This window comes from Miniopterus schreibersii (genome assembly GCF_964146895.1).
Source record: "Miniopterus schreibersii genome assembly, chromosome: 8".
Lineage (NCBI taxonomy): Eukaryota > Metazoa > Chordata > Mammalia > Chiroptera > Miniopteridae > Miniopterus > Miniopterus schreibersii.
The window spans coordinates 74,918,898-74,944,277 of NC_138109.1; the positions used below are offsets into that span (position 1 = coordinate 74,918,898).

At 43.5% G+C, this 25,380-nt stretch overlaps 1 protein-coding gene across 1 annotated transcript in view; it reads right to left on the reverse strand.

The window, feature by feature from the left end:
* Positions 1-24,952, reverse strand: part of RREB1 (ras responsive element binding protein 1) — a 170,772-nt gene extending 145,820 nt beyond the window's left edge. Inside the window, exon 1 of the mRNA XM_081145040.1 lies at positions 24,878-24,952. The gene's annotated coding sequence lies outside the window, so the exon portion shown is untranslated. The remainder of the gene's footprint in view (positions 1-24,877) is intronic.
* Positions 24,953-25,380: the final 428 nt, after the last annotated feature.

The window sequence follows — 25,380 nt, forward strand, 5'->3', positions numbered from 1 at the left end:
CTTGGAAGAAAGACCTTCAAGGAATCCTAACCCGCTCCAACCCACTTCAGCCTCCTTTCTAAGAGCAAGTCCCGATCTCATGTCTCTTATCGTAGGTGCCCGAAGAGCCTTAGAGCTTAGCTAGGGCAGACAGAGCACATGCTCGCAGCTGTGGACGCCAGGAAACAAAAAGGGGAAGGAGCCTCTCCTCACGCCCTGTCCCATCGCACAGAACACGGCCGGAGGCTTCAGCCGTGCACATCGCCGAACACCCGCGTAAAGCAACCACTGTCCCAAACCGCTGTGAGACACCACCGTGGGCTCATCAGGATGCCGAGCATCAAAAAACCAGAAAACAACAACTCAGCGTTGGCAAGGATGTCGTGTAATACTGGTGGGAATGGAAAATGGTACAGCCTCTATGAAAAACAGTATGGTAACTCCTTAAAAAATTAAAAATAGAGTTACCCTATGATCCAGTGATTGCACTTCTGCATGTCTACCCCAAAGAATCCGAAGTCCATTATCACACCAGTGGAAAAATGGAAGCAAGCCGGGTGTCCAGAGACGATGAGTGGATAAACCAAATGTGTACATGTACGATGGAACATTATTCCATCTTAAAAAGGAATTAAGTACTGACACATGCTTCAGTGTGGATGAATCTTGAGGAACGTACGGGGACTAAAATAAGCCAGACACAAAAGGACAAATATTGTACGGTCACTTCTGTGAGGTCCCTAGAGTAGTCAAATTCACAGAGACAGAAAGCAGAATGATGGGGGCCAGTGGCCGGCGGGGAGGGAATGGGGAGTTCGTGTTTAATGGGGACAGAGTTTCAGGTTGTGAAGATGAAAAAGTTCTGGAGATGGATGGTGGTGATGGCTGCCCAACAATATGAAGGTACTTAATGCCATGACAATGGCTAAAGTGGTAAATTTTACGTAAGGTATATTTTACTGCCATATATATATTCACACGAATGCTAAAGGCACCAGGCACATTCAGTGACTATTTTATTCAAAGATGAAGATTGCACCTGGCGACATCCCGTGGTTGGGTACATGGATGTACACTGAGCCGCAGCCAGTTCTAGGGAACCAGCAGGGTGATCCCTGCTTCTTGGGCTTTGTACAACTCAAACCAAAGAACGCGGGCACCACAGGACACTGAGTGCTGGAACCATAAAACAGTGTCGAGCAATTTCCTTATCGCTGTCTCCTCAACTCAGAATTTTTTACCAAGGGCAAAGTTCTCAGCCTGTGGAACTCCTGGGGTTTGGCTCATGCAGTGCTAACAGTTCTTTCATGTTCCAGAGAGAACACCTGAGGGGCTGTTGTCCCAAAGGATGACACCACATTATAAAATGAGGCTGGCTCAGAGATCTGGTCTGAGTGTTTGCTTCAACAGTCTGAACTCCAGTTCAGGGATTATTTTGAGAATTTAACAGCTATAGTCAAACATGTCAACTTGTAACTTGCCTAAATAAGTCACCTGTCCCTAAGCTGGGGTCCTGAAGCACCATTCAACTCCTCCAGCATTGTTTGCTGGACAAAGATACAAGCCCACTTTTCTTTTTAAAACCTGGTCCAATGGCTCTCTGAAGCCGTCTTTAGTCTTGTAAAGACTCTCTGGCCACCTACTGGATTTTTTCAGCTTGAGAATCAGGCAGAAAAAGAGCAACTCACTACCCTTGTTCAAAGGAAAGCGAGAAGAGTTGCAGACTAGAGGCTAGACAGACTTTATTATTCAGTACCCACTGGGATTTGCAAGAGAATAGCTCAGACGCAGTCTGTTACTACCCTCCTCTCAAGGAAAAAGCCAATTACTTCTCCTACCTAAAGAGTTTAGCAGGAGTGTGGAGCACAAAAGCATCTGACATCTTTATCCTGGGCACAAGGAGGGAAAAATAAAAGGCGACAAAATTCAAGCAACTCTGCTATTTTTTCTAAGTTACCAAGAAGAAAAAGGTTTAAGTGACTTGCCAGTGTTTTTGAATATAAAAAAGGATTATCAGCTACTTTCACTTTCTAACAAACAGCTCGAGTCTTCTAAATGCGTCCTGTCTGTGTAAGGCATTTCATTTAAACCAAAGTCATTTTGATTAATAGAGAAAGAGATATTGAAAAAAACCACCAAGACCTTTTCTTTTTTCTTTTTTTTTAACACGAGTATTCTGTTGGATGTGGCCCTTTGAGATCAGAGAGCAAAGCTGCAAAAAAATGGAAGTTACAAGTCATTCAGGAAGAGCACACCCAAAAGGGAAGGCTCATTGATGAGCTGCTGACTTGGGGCTGTGTGGCCCATGAGAAGCAGGCTCACGGGACAGACGCTGAGACAGGCTGGCCTGAGGGGAGGCAGCAGGGGTGCTGGGAACCGGGAGGTTGTTGCTCCAGCAACCTTGGCCACAGCTGTGGACAGGAGGCGAAACACTAATTTTTCAAAACTGGGGCAGGGTTTGAGAGGTGCTGGTAGTGAGCGCCTGCTCCTCAGGTGCTAATCCTGCCAGGCGGTGCTGCCTCTGAGAAGGCCCGGAGACAGGGTTTCAGATGCACACACTGCAGTGCGGGGAGGACCTCAGGGCCTACGAGTGTAACACACACGTTCACAGTACTCAGAGAGCCTGGGGTGCAGAGAGCAGGACTCAGAGAGAGACACTGGGGTGCAGAGAGCTGATGGGACTTGCTAAAGGTCCAACGCTGCACAATGGTGGGGTTGGCGTCAGGCTCCGGCCTCCCAGAGCAGCGCCTTCTGACTGCTCGGGCCTGGGAGCACTCACGGTGTTAGCATCAGTCAGAGGGCGGCCCCACAAGGCCACGTCGCCCTGTGCAGGCGCCACCGGGGTCTGCTCTGTCGTCAGGAGGCGTGGCATGGGTACACACTCCCGGAGCCCTGCAGGCCCCCCAGCTGTCTGGGGGCAGCCCGTGCAGCAGTGAAAGCAGTCAGCAAAAGGCTAAGCGGCCAGCAGGCCGGGCGCAGACGCGCAGACGCTCCCCCGGCTCGCACCTCTGCTGGTGCTTTCCAGCTGCCTCCAGTGCTGCCCTCCAGCAGTTCTCCCGGAGTCCAGGCTGCTTGAAGCAGGGCTTTCACGTGCCACTCTGTTCTGTTCCCCTTCCACCCTTCCAAGCAGCTAAGGACACCCTTATGGCCGTGACGGCCTTATTAAGGCTAATTGGGGGGGCGGTTGTCGGATCAACAAAAACTGGTACTCTGAACAGGTTCAGATCACGAAGCTGGACACAAAAAGAGTTCGCAAAAATCAAGAGCCCTGACTCAGTCTTGACCCAGAGACTTGCCTACCTGACCACTTAACCCTTGCCCCAGCCCTTGGAGGCAGATATATGCCCCCATTATGTAGAAGACAGGTTTAGAGGTGAAATTGCCCAAGGTCAGAATGAGCCCAACTCACTCCAATGTCCCCACATTACCACCACCGGTCCAGAAATCACACGGGGGGGGGGGGGGGGGGGGCTCCGATTGGGTTGGCCCTGCTTGAAATAAAGAGTCTGGCTCTCCTCAAAGGGGCTGTGGTTAAACCAGACCAACAACTCCATCTTGCTTTGTTCAGACAACTCCGAAGGCACCGATCCGCTGACTACCACCCGCCCGGACAACGTGCCTTACCCTGAGGTCGGGGCCTGAGGGGGCCGCTAAAATGCCAGGTGGAAGGCAGGAGCTGACAACCCGTTTCTGAGAAAGGGGAGTAAATTCCCGATTACCCCTGCCAGGTGAAAACACACCCAGCTGTAAATACCCTACTGGAGCTGCTGTCCCCGTCTCCCCAAACGCCAGCCAAGACGCGGGGTTTGAGAAAGCTGGGGAAGGGCCCTTGTTGAAACCATGGTCAGAGAGTTACAAGGGGCAAGGAGGCCTGGGGACGGGGGGTGCGGGGGAGACTGTTCTGAGCACCGAGGCACTGTTTTCCTGCCGGCCCTGTGAATGTACCGAAAGTTCTCCAAGCTTACAGTACAAAGGTTAGGGAGCGACTGATAAGTTGGGCAAGAGGTCTGCGGCCCAGACGGCTGTGGCTGTTTAAATGCAAGGATGAGCAGCCACAGGACAGGAGAGGACAGTGAGGACAGGAAGCAGGGCATCACAGGTGACAGGGCTTTGTTGGCTAAGGAATTTTTCAACTGAAGAAACCATCCAGGGGAAAAAGGTACACCTGCCTGCACGGTTTACACTCAGCTACGTAACACAGGGCGTGCCTCTGCCACCATCACCAGCTACCTCTCCACGCTTCGTCAGCTGCACTGACAATGGGTGTTTCAAATTACAGAATGATATGCGTGGAGTTAGGATGCAAGTCAACATTCTGGCAAGCAGAGGCCCTAATTCCATCCTGACCTGAAGATTATTTGTGGGTGTGTGTGTGTGTGCACTCTCCACTGAGATGAGACATTTTCAGTTGCTGAGATTTCTGAAAGATTCCAAAATTGGGCACAGATTTCAGACTGTTTTCTGGAGGGCGTGGCACACAAAGCAGTCACTATACTGGGCTCTGACCACAGGTGACGATGTCCTCTGGCAGTTAATGGAGAAAGTTCTGGGAGGGTGGAAGGGGCAGGGGAGTTGGTGCATCAGAAAGCTCAGAGGAGGCTGCTCCAGGACCAGAAGTACCTACTGTGGCAGCTGCCAGGAAAACTCAAGTGGCTGAAACCTACTGTCTTTGAAGCCAAAGGTGCTCCTAGACTGGGCACCACACCTATCAGGGTCCAAATTAAAGCATTTACAGGTCCAGAAAGGTCACCTCTAGGAGAGACTTAACAGCGTTCTGCTCTGGCAAAGAAAGAAGAAATGTGCAACCTTCGCTGGCTGTGGCAGAAAGGTGGTGTGAGAAAACAGGCCTTCCGTGGTTATTCCATTGGCTGCTTGGTGGTGGAAGATTCCCAACCTGGATGTGAAGGTTTCTGTCCCATTGCTCTCTGCACCTGTGCAGGAACATGGTCCAAAGACACACTGCCTTAGGATGGTAAGGCCAGTCCCTTCTCTAACACGGGTGTGGGACTGTTAAAGGGGAGGTCTATTGTCTCCTTAGAATAGAAAGACTACCTAAATCAATGATGCTATAAAAATGCACAAATCCTGACTCGCTCTCTTATTAGCTGAAAAACTTAAGACACGTTATCTAACCTCTCTGAGTTTCTATTTCCTCACCTCCACAGGCACCCGACGTTCTACTATACAGGGCTGCTACGATGTTAACGCGCACAGCACTCAGCATGGGCCTGGCCCACAGCGGAGAGAGGCATTCATTCAATCAGAAGTCCACTTCGTACCAATCCCAGAGTCACCACTGGATACCAAGCGTATGTATTTATCTCTCATATACAGTATTGTAAATGCCTGACAATTCTGCTTTCTCAGCACACATTTATTAGACATAAGTTCCATGAAGGCTGAGACCTTTCCTGTTTTATTAACTGCCATAACCCCAATGTTTAACTAAATATCTGTTGCATGAACACACTGCTGAACAAAGTGGAGATGCCCACACTATTTGGAACAATTGTATGTATACTTGTAGTTTGTGTCCAGGGATGATGTAGAGGAGCATTTCTTAGAACTTAGGGGCCACACTGCTCTGTGTGCCGTTATTAATGCCCGGTGCCCACAGTCTCTGGTGCACACACTCCTAACACAGGGGCTCTCACATGTTTTGGTCTCAGGACTCCTTTGATGATCAAAGAGCTTTCCTTTATGTCAGTTATATATATTTGTATTTTCCACTTTAGAAATTAATTTAAATCCAATTTATCAAAAACGACAATCCTATTACATGTTGATATAAATAGCATATTTTTTATGAAAAATAACTATTTTCCAAAACAAAACTTTATTAGAAGTGTGCATTGCTTTACATTTTTTCAAATCTCTTTGAGTGCTGGGCTCTAGAGAAGATGACTGGATACCACACACCATGTATCTTCTGGGTTAGCCCAGATAATAAAAAAGTAAAAACCAGAAAATCTTATTGTTATAAAAACAGTCTGACCTCCCTCATGCACCCACTGAAAAGATCAGGGATCCCTGGGAGTCCCCAAACCAGACTATGAGACCTATTACTTGACCAGTGAAAATAATAAAACATCGTATTTGTTTTCTACTATTAAGGGTGGTTTATTTTACAAACATTCGAATTTCAAATTTCAAAACTGAACCCTATTTTTAATCATTTGCCTCAATATACATGCCCTCATTCATCTGGAATCTGCCAGATACTGTAGCTACCATAATGACAAAGCTACATGAGTGTGTGTGTGGGGGGGGGGGGGGGAGAGAGGGAGGGAGGGAGGGAGGGAGGGAGGGAGGGAGGGAGGGAGGGAGGGAGGGAGGGAGGGAGGGAGGGAGGGAGGGAGGAATAAAGCTTCCCTTGCAGGGAAGCTGAAAACCCAACATGTCCAAAACTGACGTCTTTATCCTACCCCGAAACCTGCTCCTCAGGGGTGAAGGTACCATAATTTTTTCAATGAAGCATATTTTCCCCAAGGTTAAGTCCTTCATGTCTCAGGCTTGCATCTCTCTCAGACTGTAGTTGACACCCAGAAAGTCCACTCTGCCTCAGCTTCTCCCAACCTCACTTTCCCAAGCACCCCATAAAAAGGCTGCTTCCTCCTTAGAGTCTCTTAAGGACAGTAGTGGAAAATTCTTTGTTCCCATCCAGTCTAAACCTACAGTTCCCACTCACCATGCCACTGCTTGGCAGGTTTAGAAACTTCACAAATAAAATTACCAGCTACATGTAACCAGACTGTATTAATTTTCATCGTATCATTGTAATAAAATGGAGAATCGAATTTTATCAGTTTATGGTCATTCATAAAACTATTTTTACAAAATTGGGCATTGGTTTTGAGGCAGAGCCTGGGATGCAGCACTATAAATCAGATCGTTTCTATGTGTTAGAGGGAATCCCACCACTTTACATCAAGTTCTCTTTGTGAAGACCCATGGAAGGAAGGTCTTGGTGCCAAGGCTAAAACTGTTTCTCCTGCACCACTGTTTTTATATTACAGGGTGCTCTGAATTTTATTACTAGTCATTGCCCTTATTTGCTTTGAGTGGTAAGAAGCTCAAAGCCAACTCTAAAAACCTCATCTAGCAAATGATCTGAATTTCATGCATTTTGTGTACCAACCTTACCCGAAGCTTTAGCTTACATTTCTACTTCAGCCTCCATTCACATATTTATTTGTTTTAATAAATAAAATAAATTGTTGTCTTATGTGTATTTCTGTAGTCCCTTTTTGGGATGAAGCAGGATATATATGAATAAATACACACTGTGAATCTTTAATCTACCTCAAACCAAGTTTCTCATATGAGCCCTTGAAGAGAATGGGCCAAAATCAGCTGTAGAAAAGTAGGTAGTTAACATTTAGCCACTTGTTTTTTTATAGTCCATATTATTAACTACACTTCCTGATTCATGAGCTGTTATTTAACATTTAAAAAGTTCAACTACCATACATTTGATCCACTTTGAAGGTGTTCATGTACAGAAGCTCTCCTGGGATTGAGGAAAGGAAGAATGCCAGGTAAATTATATGTATTATCATCTACTCCCCACAAATACCTATGAAATGCTATTATTTCTTTCCCATTTGATAGGTGAGAAAACTGAGGCTCAAAAAGGTTAAATAACTTGCCTAAGGTTACACAGACGGTAAGTGAAGCCAGACTGTGAAACCATGTCTGTGGTGCTCAAATGCTGCCCAGGGTGTGTTCGTGAAATTCAGGGAGCTGTACATTTACGACATGTGCAGTTTTCTGTGTGAATATTACTATTCAGTAAAATGTTGAAAAGAAAAGAAAAAGGCCACCAGCTTTTCAAGTCTATCTCAGAGCGAAGTCAATGGGACAAAATTAGTATGAATGAAGTAGAGCAGAGGGCCAAGTAATGAGTTAGAGGCAGGGGCCCTGATGTTACTGCCTCAACTATTCAACACTGATGGGATTATATTTAATGAATGAACTACTGAATTTAATGAATGGATCCTTTATTAGGGCTCTTCCACTCTTATGCTCACTCTCCAAGGACACTGGGTCAGAGGGATGGCATAAGTTACAGCCCACGCCTGTGAGTGTGAGGCCTCCACAGTAAGGGAGGAGGCCTAGAGTAGATTAAAAAGTAGTAACGGTGGTAACAACCATATGTTCCACTTCCTTTCAGGAGCTTTTTGTTAGGCTTTCTTCTGCACCCTTATAAATGTGTAAAAGCAAATGGGTATTAAACTCTCCTGGAGGCCTGGTAATATTTTAGGAGAGCTTCTCCCAGCATCTGCCATTGTATATTTAGAAGTCTACAATAACTTTATCACTAGCCTTTAAAAGAAAGCCCTACCATTGGAATCATTTTGAAGTTAAAATTCTCATGGCTTATTCATGACATGATTCAGCTTAAGGCAGTGCCAGTATAAAATCAGATTAAAGGGGTAGAATAAAGGTACTGCGCTGGGTATCAGGAACTAGGTTCTAGTCTTGCCACTAACTAGTTACCTTGAACAAGTCACTTAATACATAGGTATTCCTTTCCCTTTTCAGTAAGATGGAGAAATCAAGCTAGATGATTTTTTAACTGAACTTATTGGGGTGACATTGGTTAATAAAATTTAATAGGTTTCAGGTGTACAATTCTATAATACATCATGTTTATATTGTGTGTTCACCACCCCAAGTCAAGTCTCCTCCCATCACCATTTATCTCCCCTTTACCCTCTTTAACCTCCCCCCTCCCCTTTCCCTTTGGCAATCACCATACTATTATCTGTGTCTACAAGGTTTTTTTTTGTCTGTCTAACCCCTTCACCTTTTTCACTGGGCCTTTCAATCCCCTCCCCTCTGATAGCTGTTAAATCTGTTCTCTACATCTTAAGAGTCTGTTTTGATTTTGTTTGTTAGTATATTTTGTTCATTAGGTTCCACATATAAATGAAACTATGGTGTTTCTCTTTATCTGACTGGCTTATTTCACTTAGCATAGTATTCTCTAGGACCATCCATGCTGTTGCAAAACCTCAGACTTCCCTCTTTTTTACAACCAAGTAGTATTCCATTGTGTAAATATACCACAGCTTTATTATCCACTCATCTACTGATGGGCACTTGGGCTGCTTCCAAATCTTGGCTATTGCAAATAATGCTGCAATGAACACAGGGGTGCATCTATTCTTTCAAATGAGTGTTCCAGGTTTCTTCGGATATATTTCCAAAAGTGGGATCATTGGGTAAAATGGCAGTTCCATTTTCTAATTTTTTGAGGAAACTCCATACTGCTTTCCACAGTGGCTGCAACAATCTGGGTTCCCACCAGCAGTGCACTAGGGTTCCCTTTTCTCTACATCCTTGCCAACACTTATTGCTTATTGATTTGTTGACGGTAGCCATTCTGACAGGTACGAGATGATATCTCATTGTGGTTTTGATTTGCATCTCTCTGATGATTAGTGACATTGAGCATCTTTGCATATGTCTCATGGACATCTGTATGTCCTCTTTGGAGAGGTGTCTATTCAGATCCTTTGCCATTTTTAAAGTTGGATTGTTTGTTTTTTGGGGGGTTGGGTTGTATAAGTTCTTTATAAATTTTGGATATTAACCCTTTATCAGATGTGTCATTGGCAAATATGTTCTCCCATACAGTGGGTTGCCTTTTCATTGTGTTGATGGCTTCCTTTGCTGTGCAAGCTAGATGGTTTCTAAGGTTTCTTCATGACCAAACACTCTACAGTTCTGAGGTGCCTCAAAAATAATTTTATTAAATTCCCACCTGCATATGGAACAATACTAGACATTGAACATCCTCTCATGAAAATTAAGGAGCCCAATTAGGGCACAGTGGTAAGCAAATGGAGTACTTATGGGCAAAGCTGCGATGTTTCTTCAAAAACATCTGGGCCTCCTCCAGTTTCTAGACATCTGCCAATCTTGTTAGAGGCCATGAACCTGGCCATGGTAATATTAGCTCTGAAGGAGCCTTACCTGGCCAAGAGGTCAGGCAAAGACAACAGAACCCAGAGACAAAACAGGAAGGCCAAGCAAATGATGAATGACATTATAAGCCATCAAAAGGTCTCTTTAAATCTCAGAGTGATCTTACTGACTAGGGTGTCTGGGTTACTGTCACACGGATAGCCATTCTCTAGAAAACAGAAAATCCTATTTGATTATGGAGTCAAAAGCAGAAAATACAGTAGAACCAGGCTAGGTCTGGAGACACAGGGGCATTATCTTCATATCGCAACCACAATGTAGAATTTGTATGACCATGAGTTTCTTTACGTCACTAAGCCTTAGTTACCTGGTTCAACTGATTATTAATAGAAGTTAATGAAGAAAGTTATTCTGAGGAATAAGTGGGAAAAAACAAGTAAAACACTTATCACAGAGCCTGGTAGAAGGCAGTATTTCTATTTCATCCCAAAGTCTTCTCATTTCTGCATGGGCATCTGCTAAGAAGTTACTAGTTTTTTTAAGAGACTGTAATTTCCTGTATATGCCTTTCTTTTGTGGATTCCCTACTCCAGGCCGATGGGCCTCTGAATGCTCAGGAAGGACTTCCTAAAGGAATAATTTATGTCACATAAGACAATCGCAAGGCACAGTTATGATCCAAGTAGACCTTTTGGGCCCATTTCTGCTGAAGGCCAGTTTTTGTTTTTGTAATTCACAAAGGTCAGGATTTTGCTTTGAGGATCCACAAAGACAATGACAATTCTGCATCAGCTATTTGACTCTGGGCAAGTTATTCAATCTCTCTGTGCCTCAGTTTCCTCTTCTATAAAATGGCACTAATCACAGTAGTCTACTCCTAGATGTAAATGTGAAGTGACTTGACACACGGCACTTAACAGGTGTTGGCTATATTATTTTAAACCTCTTATGAAATTTTCCATTAAGTGATATGTGATCAGTGAAAACCTGAGCTTACCATGACTTCAGCATTGTTACCAGGCCCTGCGGACTGTCAGTACCCCCAGGGCATCTTAAGATATTTAAATCCCTGCCTCCTTGTCTTATTCCCTTGGCCTGGGTCAGGCCCAGGAATCTGCATTTTCACTGAGCCCCTTGAGCAAGCCCCAACCGGTGCTCACTGAACTAACACTACCTTGGAACATACTGAGAAACCGGATCAAATTTGGGTGATTCCCCTCTCCCTCCAAGAAACAGATTTATGGTTTGGGTAAAAACCATTAAGAACACATTGGTTTTTTTCATTGGTTTCACTTTGAGTTTCTGCCTCCTGCGCTACGAAGTGAAATCACACAGAGCCTGGCAGTTCGGGTCCTCACCTCCCACGTGGGGCGGAGTGCCACATGACCAGAAAGCCTAAACCGAAACCAGGGGAAGGCACATGTCGAGGGGAATCTCTCTAGTTTTTCCCTTTCCTTTCTCTCTATTAAAAGAAAAAATTGTAACCCCAGAGAGGTGTATGTGACATGTGTGACAAACAGAAAAGGAACAACCTGAGTTTCCTCCAGAGAAAGCTTACTTATGCTGGGTGCTAGTCAATGCACAAAGTAGGGACTCCAACCTCAAAGGGTGTGGCATCTTCAGTTAGGAGCACTGGAAATAAAACCTTACAAGGGTCTGAAGCACACTGTGGGTGGTCTACAAGTAAATATTGACATATAACGATCTCATAAATTTAAAAGAAATAATGAACTGAAAGTAGCCTGCTATACAACGTAAGATGAGCCAGATCACCAAAACTCTCAAACAGGCTTCAACAACAAAGGCAATGAGATACAATGGTCTAAAATTATGCAATATTCGTAAAATGTTCAATCCCGTGAAACCAGGGCAGCAATTGTGATGGGAAATCCCCCAGATGGAAGTGTCCATATTTCTTGCCTGCTCCTAGCAGCATCTTATGCAACATAAGCACTAAATAATTATCAAACATTGCCAGCTCATAAAACATACTAATAAAAACACAATAATATTCTACACACCCCTAAAAAAACCTTTAAAAATATCATTTACAATAGCATTAAAATTTTTAAGATTTCTAGGAATACATATTATATGTATTTCTATATGTTATATGTATATGTAGCAATATATCTTATATACATTATATATAGTTTTATAAAGAAAATTATAAAACTTTCTTGGGACATTGAAGAGGTTATAAATAGAGAAATCGATGTTCATGGGCTTATATAATGTTTTCTACGTGCTAGACACTATTCTAAGTACTTTACACATATTATATGTAACTAATCATTTAATCCTCTCAATTACCTTATAAGGTAGGTACTACTATGATCCCTATTTTACAAGTAAGCAAATTCAGGCGCACTAAGGTTAAATAAATTCTCCAGGGTCATATGGCCAGTGAGGAGTGGAGCCAGGATCTGAACCCAGGAAGCTGAAGATTCTGCATGCTGCCTTTCAGTATGGTGGACTCCCGATTGTAAGCATGCCAGTTCTCCCCAAAATGGTCTACAGATTCATTGCAATCCTAATAAAAACTCCAATGGGTTCTGTTAGGGAATTGGACCTGTCTTCAAAATTTATGTCGAAGGGCAAAAAGCCAAGAAGAAGGCATGCTTGAAACAGGACTAGGGCAGAACATGCCCTCCCAGGGGTCCTGACTTCACTAGGAAACTGTGGTAGCTAAGGTGGTGCAGGGCTGGATCAGGATCGACAAAGAGGTCAGTGGAACAGAATAGACGGCACAGAAACAGACACAAGTGGCCGCTTGCTGTGTGTGTGACAAAGGCAGTCTTCCAGATCACGTGGAAAAGATGGGCACTTCACTGAATAGTGCCTGGACAACTACTATACATTCAGGCAAAAAACAAAAAACAGATCCCTACCTTACAACATCCACAAAGATCAGTTTCAGGTTAATAAGATACAATAAAATAGCACGTAAAGGCGAAACTATAAAGGACACAGGAGAGTATCCTCATGAACTTGGGACAGGGAAGAATTTCTTAAACAAGATATGAGAATTATTGACCATAAAGGAAAAGATTGATAAATCCAACAATATTATAATTAAGAGTTTGTGTGCATCCAAAGGCTTTATAACCAGAGTAAAAGGACAAGTCACAAAGTGGTAGAAGATATTTGCAACACGTATAATTAACAACCGATTCATACCAGCATATGTAAAAGTGTCCTACAAAGCAGTGAAAAAAAAAAGACAATCCATAGAAAAATGGGCAAAACATTTGAACAAATACTTAAGAAAACAGGCCAATAAGCCGCATTACTAATCAGAGAAAAGCAAATTAAAACCACAATGAGACACCATAGCACATTCACCAGACTGATGAAGGTTGAAGTCTAACAACACCAAACTGCAGTGAAGATATGCAGCAGGAGAGCCTCGGAAATATAGACTGGAACAAACACTTTGGAAAAGAGTTTGGATTATAGCATAAAGTTAAACACACAAATACCCTACAACCCCACAATCCATCTCCCACATACACCTTAGAAATCTTTTGCACATCCATACTAGATTATATATATGCATATATGTGTGTGTATATATCACGTATGTACACACACACCACACATATGTGTACATATATACGTGTGTGTGTGTGTGTGTGTGTGTGTGTGTGTGTGTATGTGTGTATGTTCTTACAAGCCTTTTTCATAAAAGCCAAAAGCTGGAAACAGTTCAAACACCCATCAACAGTAAAATGGATTAACGGACCGGCGTAGTACAGAGGAATGCCAAACAGTGCAAACCCATAAATCCCAGCTATAGGCTACGTCTTGCAATCATATTGTTGATAAAAACAAACAAGTAAAAAGTGTTACATACCAAACACTTGCAAAACTAAATGATGTCATTTAAGTATATCTATAGAACTGTAGGCTTCCTATGGCGAGAAGGGGAAGGTGGTTTTGAAGTAGAGACGGTTCTCAGGCAATGTTCTATTACTTCATCTGGATGGGGGTTACATGCGTGTCCACTTGCCAAGTATTCATTCAACCACAGATATCCATCTTTTTCTATGTTCTTCTGCATGTATGCTCTATTTCCTAATTTCTGATTATCCTCTTAAGAAAATGCAAGTCATCTTCCTGAATAGAAGAGGCCTGCTTTTAAAAAGAAAGGCACCCACAAACTTCCAAATTTAAAAATTCAAAGATATATTTCAGAAGATAAACCATTAAAGACAGCTAGAATGTTCAATGGTAAGGAATCCTAAATAAAAGCAACACCAACTCACCAAAATCTGATTTTACTACCATTTCTATGAAAGTTAAAAGCTGGAGCCTGATAATTAACATCGATGCTGGGTGGTAGTAGACAGCGGAGGGATTAACACTGAAATGATTAGAGAAGCGGTAAGAAATGCAGAGCAAATACCCAATGGTGTTTTAGTCACGTTTTAAAGACAAGCTATAAAATTTAAATAGAGCTATACAACAATACTTTTTAAGAATTCTTTTATACTTCTTCATCTTCATCTTTTCATCTTCCTCATATTTTAAAAAAGAATTAAGAGCCCGTGCCCAACTAAGACTTTCCACTCCGACTGCAACTAAGTACAAAATTATACAGAAATACAAATTATTTCCCCAAATGTCTAAACTGACACTCTGACAGCAAATAGGTTTCTCCTCAGCAGAGTTTTCCGAAGTCAGTTCTGCCTTTGTTTTTACTAGGAGGCCACTTAAATTTTACCCACTTGTTTAACTGCAAGGATTGAAACAAAATGTTTGCTGGCCAAACAAAAACACTGGTTTTAAAATTCTCCACTTGGGCTGCTGGATAAAACACGTGTTTACTGAATCAAATGTTTTATTTGGAAAAAGCCTGCCAGAGTGGACACTATCCAAGAAATACACCAGGATGTGCTAGGATGGTGATATCACACTTTCATAGAAGCTGACATTTTAGGGCAACTTAAAGTTTATTTCAAAGAACAGAACAATAAAAAAACCTATTTGTCCAAAAAAAAAAAAAAAAAAATCAACCCAAGGCCTAAAATGCTCTTACTGGATCATTAAATTAGGGCACTTCAATCCCCCTAAAGGTTAATCTCTTTCTATAATCAAAAGAATCTTACGACATTCAAAAAATTATTATTACTACTATTTTAGAGCCAAGCCTCTTCCTTTACATTTACTCTATACCTTCTGGTCCTCCTATGGGACATGGCATGAAAGACCATTTCTCTCTCTTAATAAGATACACTATATTGTTTAAAACTGCTTTCAACATCAAAATTACCTTGGGTAACTTTTGATAACTTACATGTGTACTAAGCTAATAGTGGTTCAGCACTTGCCTGAACATGACTTTTAAAAATCTTCAAAAAAAATAAAAATAAGATACACTAGAACCCTGAAATACATTAACCACAAAATAGGATTGAGCATAAGTCAAATCTAACTTGAAACCCATCCAAGAAGATTTACTTTCTTAAGTGCTAAAAGGAAACAACCTAAAAGATAGCCTTGGGACCCTGTGGTTAGTTTCATACGGAGACTCCAGTGAATGTATATTTGGCCAAATCAGATTCGCTAAAGAATTTTCATCAATAGTTTCCTGCTAATGTTAGGCAAATAAATAAAATGGGTCATCATTATATTGTACAACAATGCTCTCCAAACTTTAAAAAGTATATCCCTCATGTTTAAAACCATTATGCATATATCGAAGCACATGCAAATTTTTATTAACTATATACTACTATTAGACATTACATAACATATATAAGGCCCTGGCCAGGTAGCTCAGTATAGTCCTGATGTGCTAAGGTTGCAGGTTTGATCCCCAGTCAGGGCACATACAAGAAACAACCAATGAATGCATGAATAAATGGAACAACAAATCTATGTTTCTCTCTCTCCCCCTTCCTCTCTCTCTAAAATCAATAAAAATTAAAAAAAAAAAAAAATATATATATATATATAATGGACAATGCAAAGGACTTAATAAATATTTCTCTAAAGACAACATACAATTGACCAATAAGCACATGAAAAGATGCTCAACATCATTAGTCATCAGGGAAATGAAAATCAAAGCCATGAGATACCACTTTATATCCACTAGGTTGGCTATGGTCAAAAAAATAGAATATAATAGGAGCTGGCAAAGATGGGGAGCAATTGTAACCCTTGTGCATTGTTAGTGAGAATGGAAAACGTGGAAAACAGTGCAGTTCACAATGTTAAACATGGAGTTGTCACACAATCCAGCAACTCTACTGCTATGTATATACTAAAAAAAAAACTAGAAACAGGGATTTGAACGGGTACTTGTACAGCCACGCTACATAAATTCACAGCACCATTATTCAAAATAGCCAAAGTATGAAAACCACTCAAGTGTCCATTAAAGATGAATGGATAAATAAAATGTGGTTACACAGACAATGGCATATTATTCACCCACCAAAAAAATTTAAGTACTGGCACATGCTACAACATGAATAACCTTTGAACACATTATGCTAAGTGAAATAAGCCAAATCCCAAAGGACATATATTGTATGATTCCACTTGAAATATCTAGAATGGGCACAAAAGACAGAGAGTAGATTAGACGGTAAAGGTGAGCCTGGGAGCTATTGCTTAATGGGTAAGGTTTCTGCATGGGGTGACAAAAATTTTGGAAACAGACAATGGTGATGGTTGTACAAAATACTGAATGTAATCAATGCCACTGAATTATATTCTTAAAGTGATTATGGCGCCAAATTTTATGTTATATCTCTTTTACCCTGCATGCTACAGGCTGGGTTTGGGGTGGGGAAAGAGCTTCCAAAGTTAGTGAACTGGATATAGGGTAAGGGGAATATTGGGGAGGTAACAGGGTCTGAGTTTTGGTAATGCCTACGACTCAAAAAGCATTTTATTTTTAATCCCAACGGCAAGAGGAGCCCTTTCTGAAAGCTCTCCCTAGAACCGAGCGCTCGCGCTCGCCTACCTCCCGGGCAGGCCTGGAGATCTGAATCGCTGCGGACACCAGGAAAGCCTCACTCTCCTCCAAAGCGCTCAGGCCCCGCCTCGCAGAACAGACCGTGTGCTTTCTCAATCGTTTTATGGTCTCAGGTAAGACCCAAGTCCAGCTTAAAATACTCCTTTTCAAAGCTGTTTTCAAAGTCATTTTCATCACTTCTCCCCCCTCAGGCTCAAGAGCATCAATCATGGCGCAAGTGACAGGAAATAATAAAAAGATTAACAGCTCAACATCAAGAAGCACCTATGTACTGCCTATGAGGAAAGTGTCGAATGCGAGGCTGGCTGGGGACCAAGGTAATCAAAAGCAAAATACACACGAGTCTGAGGGCTGACATTTCAGGAGGCAGAAGGCCCTGCTAACCACAGAAATGACAAAGCAAAGGGGCAAGGCTGTAGAACAATATATTTCTGTGCTAACACGCAGCACAGAAATGTCCGATGTGTCATAGAGTTTCATCGTAAAATAGGTTCGTGTAGATTGCCGGATGGTTTGCTTTTTAAAGCTGGAGTATTTTTCTAGTAAAATGTGTAATCTCAGTTTCAAAAGAAAAGTAGAAATTGAGATATGCCAGACTCGCAGGATCACCTGAACTTGCACGTTTTATAGATTTGCGATGCAGCAGCATGAACTGGCTGCCACTTTCCTTTTGGGAAATTAGCTGAAGTTCATGACCACACTGTCCTGGGAAATAGTTAATTCACACCCTTCAAATAGTTCACGGGACTGACTCTCAAATTAATCCTTTAGAGAGGGCTCTCATCTGAAGTACTGTATTTCTATACCAGGAGAGTACAAAGTCTTCAAAGTCTACTTCTAAACACAATCAGTCAGTTGTCTAACCACTATGCTGTACGCCTGAAATCAATACAAAATAATATTGAGAGTAACTGCTATTGAAAAAAACAAACGTGAAACAGAAATTCAGAATGCCAAAAAGTCAAAAATAGCACCTTACCTTGTGCTAGCAATATATTTTGATTTGTGTAAAATAAACAAAATTGATTTTTTTAAAAAAAGAGAATCAGTCAATTATATTGGGTGTACATATGTGCAGGACTGTGAATACGTCGGTATTCATACAAAAGAAACTACCTCCTGAGTTCTTGGTGAAATTCTCAATGGCCCATGCCTGGCATTACTTCCACTGGTAATTAAGTCCCACCATGAAATCTTGGCTCTTAAAAGATGAGTCCTCCAAGCACAGAGAAACATATATCATGAATATTCCTGTGTAAAAAAATCATTCCGTTCTAGTTCCAACACTGACAGTGTTCCAAAACTCTCTGCACAAAGCCCTCTAGCATGCTATATTAAAAAAAAGTTGCCAAACTGGTTTTCACACATCTTCTCAGGGCTGATAAGCAGAAGTTTACTAAGGCAGTTTTGAATAAGGTAAACTCAGAAGGATTCTCTAAGTTTTCCCAAAGTTCGCAGCGCTTTTTAAATGGAGGGTTGTGAAATAAGCTCTGAACCTCCAGAGCCAGCAGAGATGAAGGCAGGCATGTCTCCTTTGGGAAAACACGAACCCACAACTTTTTTGGACCAGCAGGAAACATCCTGTTGGACTGACTAGCTTCAAACCTGTTTTGTGGGTATTGTAAATGACTGAGTGCAAACAGTAAGGGGTTGTGAAAATAAATTTTCTAATGTAAAAAAAAAAATGAGCTAAAAAAAAGAAGTGATCTATAGATTTGTGTCCACCAAGAACTCTGATGAATGGCAATAATGTTCCCAATCTTTCTCGTGAATCTTAACTATTTAAACTTAAAAACTGTTTCATTTAATGATGTGATCATTTACATCATAATAAATTCAGAGGTTCTTGCTTACTGAGAATTTCTATGGTTGCTGATACCCATGTTTTCATAAAAAGCTGCATTTCACTAGAGAAACTAGGATCACAGCAGCAAATATTACCTGGCCGTCAGTGTATGTCAAGAAAATATTTCCAAAAAATATGCAACAAACTCTGGAAACTGTGTGAATTAAATTCTGTAAATTCACATTTGACCGAGCACATCCTCTCATTCTACACTCAAGGCTTCAAGAAAACTTTAAAATCTGTATCAAGATACTAGCACTACTTCTGGCTTCTTAAAGAAACCCCAAGCACAAAACTGCTGCTTACTGCACAATCAGCTGCCATGAAAGGACGCACTGGGGCGCTGGGGCAAGAGCCACCTACCTGCCTTCTCTTACGAGAGGACTTGGACGCTCAGCGTTTGTGCTTAATGCTGTTCTCTCTCACTCACAGGGTTTTGTGTCATCTGGATTTCACTTGCTGACATTCTTAGACTATCCCCTTATATGCCAAATGGATGAAAAACTTGAATTCTATTAACCAACACGGTAAATGTACTTAACAATACTGAACTGCACACTTAAAAATGGTGAAGTTGGCAAATTTTATGTGATGTGCATTTTACCATAATGCAGAAAAGAAACCAAGCTGGTTCTATCGTCTTCTACTGTTCTTTGGGGGGGGGGGGGGGCTCCACAACAACAAAATAACCCACCCCTGGCTGCAACAGTTAGAGGCTTAGAAAGACCGGGAGTTTAAATTCTGCATGGAGGGGGAGGGGCCGCTGCTCCTACAACCTCCCCCATCAATTTTAATCATTGGCTTCTGCCGGTTGGTCCACCAGACGTGTAGTAATAGGGACATGTGAATTTGTCTCTTTATCGTTATAAACAGGGAAGGAAAAGGAAGAGCGAATGATCATTTGTAGCCAGATAATTAGCATCAGGCTAACCGAAAGTTGCCTGTGACAAATTGTTTGCTGCTGCTCAGTAGCAGAGACTTTTGTTTTTCTGACAATAAAGAAATATCCAGACACATAGACCGACAGGTATTCCTTGAAAGAGGTGTGAATAGTCATCACCCTTCAGAAATCCAACCCCACCGTTCTGACCACTCATTTCTCCCTGAACTAGAACAGCTGTGGTGTTTAGAGCCCAGAGCTCGCCTTGCCTTGTCTCTGACTTCTCAGCTCCCTTGGAGAGGATCAGCCAGTCTCCTCCTGAGAATACTGCCAAATGCCACACCCTGGGTCTATGTAGCCAAAGGTACAGGAAGTGGTCTGCCCAGGGCCTGCAATATTGCATCATTCTCAACATGCTTCGATGGACACTGTGTGAGTCACTCAGCACACACATGGCACTTCAACCCCAACCCTTCCCACCTAGCTAGGCAGAGAACTTCTGACATCCATCCAGGCTTCCAAACCTGTGCTAAATTTGGAAAGCAGCAGGTCATCTGGATGTAAACAACTTTGAGCACTGCCTATCAATGACAGTCCATCAGATACAAAGCAAAAGAACAGGCTGAAACCAACACATGAAAAGTCAGAATTCTTGCTCTCCTGAGGGGAGATAGAAGGCTCAGGGAGAGGTCTCAGACTGTGGAACAAACTGGCTAAGGTACTAGTTCCTTCAAAGAAATCCACACCAGACTGACCTGTAAGAGCTTATTATTAAAAATGCAGGCTGCCAGCCCAGGATATCGTGATTCAGTGCCCGTGAGTGGGACCCATTAATCTGATGCGCCAGGTTAGAGAGCCACTGGGTTAAAAAACTTGGGTGAAACAGGGTTGGTGCAGTAGATCATCTCGAACCAAAGCCCCAGGAATGACTACCTTGTACTTCTTTGAGGAAAGAGAATTTTGAAAAATTATATATGTACATATATATTCTAATGTTCGCTAGAACTGGCCACCAAATTCAACTTTAGTTTGTTCTGTACCTCTGACCAACAATCACCTACTTCTATGTAGATGACTTGCATCTCTACTGTGCCAAGACTCATCCATTTTTCCTAAATCCAGCTGCCAATCACAATTCCATTCTCAAATAAGCTCTTCAGTTTACCTTGAGCACTGGCTTCCTGTTCCATTTTCTGTTGATAGTACCACCTCTCAAGATTTAAATCCTCGGTCACCTTGGACTCTTCAAGTCCACTGACCTCTATAACCAAACACTATAAAATACTGTCAATTTTCCTTTTATAACAACTCACAAAGCATTGCCTTCCAACCAATTCCCATTGATACTACCCTTTTCCAAGGCCCCCTTGGATCTCTGCAGTAGCCATCGATGGTCCCTAAACTCTCATTCCACTCTAACTCGCATGGTTAACTTTCCCCAAACCTAAATTTGTGTATTTTCCTTGCTCAAAATTCTGTCACAATTTCCCACTACCTGCAGATAAAGTCCTACCATCAAACTTGGCCAGGCATTTATGAATCCTCATTGGTCTGTCGCCAATCTATCATTTAAATGACATAATTTCATACTTGATCCATCTCCTGCAACTTCCTGCCTCTTGGCTTACCTATTAGTTCTATCACTAAGAAGGCCTGTCTCTCTAGCTTTAAAAATCGAGTACATCCTTTAAGACCTAAGTTCAAGTTCTACCAACTCCCTCTGGAGCACTTCCTGATGGCTGTCACCTGACAGCTACCCTCGCAGGACATGAAGAGCACCGGGCAACATCTGAGCCTTCCTAAAGTAAGGGTGTGTTCTCTCTTACCTTCCCTCTCACCCTCTGCTCTCGCCCCTGCCCCACCCCAAGGAAGTTCCTGGGCACTTTATGACTGAACTTCCATTGACAGTCCACTGAACAATGGCTGCCTGGCAACATCTCCCTAAAATAAGCAAACTTTTATTCTTCCACAGAAGCGATACCGGTTGATTGTTAACATTTTAGAGAATAAATAGAAGAAAAAAAACTCTTTTAAATCTCTCATTATTCCCCTTTGCAACTCATTCTTTCACCTAAGAATCCATCATCTCTTCTTATGCATATATGCACACATTTTTACTGGTGTTTTTTAACTTCTGAACAGTTAAAAACTTCTTATATTTGTCATCAAGCTGTCACCCCCAACTAAACCATATTAGACTTGACTCTTTTAGGAACAAAAGTATGAGTCTCTATAATCTCCAGAGTGCTTAACACAATTCTATACACAAAGTAGGTGGCTAAGATGTTTAAAACATATTTTCAATCAAAAAAGTATTTTGAGGGTGCCAGTAAATGATTACCAATGCACTGTCCAAAATAATCCATGTGAAAACCTGCTTACACATACATGATTTCTTGAAAAGTGCCCCCAAATTTATGTAACAAATGTATTAAATATACGAGAACAACCCTGGCCAGTGCATCGGCTGGAGCAGGGAAGGGTGGTGAGTTCGATTCCCAGTCAAGGGCACGTACCTGGGTTGCGGGTTCCCTCCCTGCCCCTAGTCAGGGTGTGTGCGGGAGGCAAGCAGTGGATGTGTCCCTCTCACATCACTGTTTCTCTCTCTCTCTCTACCCCTTCCCTCCATCCCTCCCTTCCACTCTCTCTGAATAGCAATGGGAAAAATATTCTCAAGTGAGGATTAACTACACTTCACATTATATGAGAACACTTCCCTTTATGAAGAATCCTATTGTCAATCCTTTAACAGACAGTCATTCTTTAATTTGCTTTATAAATCTGATTTATAACTAAAATGAAGATCACCCTATATATGTTTCCTTAATTCAGATGAAATTCAGGGAGTAGGAAGAAGGGATCAGAGGAAAAGAAAGCGTGCCACTTCCTTCTTAACTTCCATTTTCAATTTGTTTCTATAGCAACGATTCTGGTTTGAACCAAGATTTTCAAGTCTAACTATCTCACAAAGAAGGAAATCATGCTCCTTAACAGAGTGACAAAATCTACAATCATAAACATGTTCATTTTTTCCAAGTTTCCAGAAGACTTTTATGTAACTCTGCTATTTTCATTCAGAATGAAAGACTATTCAATGTATGGAATTTGTCAGCTTCCAACCATAGTTGTTCGACAGTTTAGGCAAACACCATAAATGAAAATGAAGGCTTTTGCCAATTGAACTGAAGATCTTCTATCTAGAAAGTAATGTAAAAAGTCCAGTGGACCACTCCAAAGAAGGCCAACTACTATTATTATTATTTTATTATTATTATTTTACTAACGAGCAACTCAATGAAAAAAAAAAAAGGCAGATTGAGGATGGTTAGACCACAAGTTTTCACAACAAAATGAGCTCTTCCATATATTTACAATATCATTCAATTTATAAAAGTTCAACTTACTAGTTTTTGCTTCCTATGGAAATATACTCTTTAATTCAAAATATATCAATTTTGCCTGAGCCGGGTGGTTCAGCTGGTTGGAGCGTCACCCAAAGGTTGATAGTTTGATTCCCGTCAGGGCACATACCTAGGCTGTGGGTTCAGTGGATTGATGTGTCTCTCTCACATTGATGTTTCTCTCTGTCTCTCCCTCCCTCTAAAAAAAAAATAAATAAATAAAAATATATATCCTTGGGTGAAGATTAAAAACAAAATGAACAAATAAACACACACACATCTCAATTCAGATTTCTTTAACTAGGGTTGCGTTGGAAAAAGAAATTTACGTTAATCCTAAATCAGCTTTCAGATAACTCTTAAGATCTTTTTAAAGGATAACACACCCTTTTTACTTCTGAATAAAACTCCAGCAGCTCCCCGTCCTTCGGAGTTTCCCGCTTCCTGGCTGTTTGGGCCCTGCTTCCACAGCCTGTCCTGCACTGGGTGACTAAAGCCCAGGGGACAAAACCAGCAGAGGGGAAAATGGGAAAGGTGCTCAAGGAGAGCCGGCTGCGCACTTAGCACAGCTAATCTTTGTTCTTTGAGGCCTCATCTTTTATTATTATTTCTTCCTTGACTCTGCCCGTGCCACCCGCTTTCAAACCCAAAACCCATCACTTTTCAATCTGGATCCCTCCTTCTAATCACGTGGGTGGGTGGAAGGTGCCACTGTGCTCAGGAGGGAGCTGGGCTGCTCTCCTGCTTTGAGGAAGGATGGGGTTTGGAGTTGTTTGTTTTCTTCTTTTAATAAAGGCCTTTTCACGTTTGTTTCTCAGGCCTTCCCCAAATACAAAACTGTCACTGTCTCCCGCTCCTTCCAACTCTAGGACACCAGCTTCAAACCTTTGTAGGAACTAAGTCAGCGTTTGTTAGAACTTGGGTTAAGTTTATGGCAGCCTGTGCCTGCATTTGGGAGACTCAAACTCCAATGCAAAAACTTTTATGTTCTCCGTAACAGTAAAAAACAAACACGAAACAGGGCAAAACACCACCGCCTTGCCAGCTTTCCCTTCACGTTTTGGTTCAGTAATAAGAAAAGTTAACCCACCCCCCTCGCGCAACTGCAGCCTTCTCTGGGTCAGGCTCACCTAGAACATTCACTGCATCATTGCATCCAAGCCAAACTCGGTTACTGAGGCAACTAAGTTTTTCTGCCCAAAGGGTCACGGGGAAACACATCCCTCGGGATTCCCTGGTAACCGTCCACCGATAATGCCGGGGAACCACAACAGCAAACACTCGCTTTCCAAGGCCGGCGCGGGCCACCTCTGCCCGACACGGGGGCGGGGAGGGGGATGCGTTGCGGGCGCGCAGCGTCCAGTTACATTCCTGACCCACTTTCGCATCCCCTCCCTCCCCTCCTCCTCCGCCAACTCCCGGGCCGGCCGCGCGGGCACGGCGCGCAGAGCAGCCGCCCGCCAGCAGCTCCCCAGCCGCCCGGGCCGCGCGCACCCGCCGTCGAGCTCCGCGGGGGACCCGGAGGGAGGCGGCGCCCGCCCCCCACCCCGGCTTCCCCTGCGCGGCCCCTCCCTGGTCACGTGGGCTCGCGAACACCTGTCGGTGACTTCAGCCCCTAGCGGAGCCCCTCCCGCGGCCCCCCGCGAAGCCCCCTACCGGAGGGGATGGAAAAGCCGCGCGGGCCCCGTCCCGGTCCCGCACACCCCTCTTTGCTCCGGGAGGGTGCGGGGTATGGCAGGCGAAGCAAAGTGCAAAAGCCCCACGACATCCCCCCCAGCCCCATGTACCCTGCACGGCGGAGCGGGGAGGTGGGGTGCGCCCGCCCCCAGCCCGCCCCCGCTGGAAACCTGGGCTCCTCGCGGGCGCCGGGAGGGATGCTGCCGAGCCTGGGCGGGGGCCGCTGGGGCGAGGGCAGGTAGCGGGTGGTGACGGGTGTGTATGTGCGTGCGTGTGTGCGTGTGTGTGTGTGTGTGTGTGCGCGCGCGCGCGCGCCGAGTCGCCCGGTCCAGGAAGGGGGAGGGAAGCTGCCGTCTCGGCTGCAACTTCGGAGCGTGCGGAGCAACTCAGCAACTTCGCCTGCGCCGCGCCCCTCCCCCGCGCCGCCGGCCCGGACGGGGGCTGCGCCGCGCCTGGGGACCCCGGCGCCGGGCCCCGCGGGGACAGACCGCGGGCCGGGCCGTGCTGGAGCTGCAGGAGCCGCACCGCTCCCGAGGGGTGGGACTGGGGGTGCGCCTCCACGCGCCCCAGTCTTGGAAACGACGCGCGGTCCCCGCACGGCGCACGCACGCCGCGGCCCCCCACCGGAGGGCCAGGCGCTAGGCCGGGGGCGGAGGATGGCGGCGGAGCCATG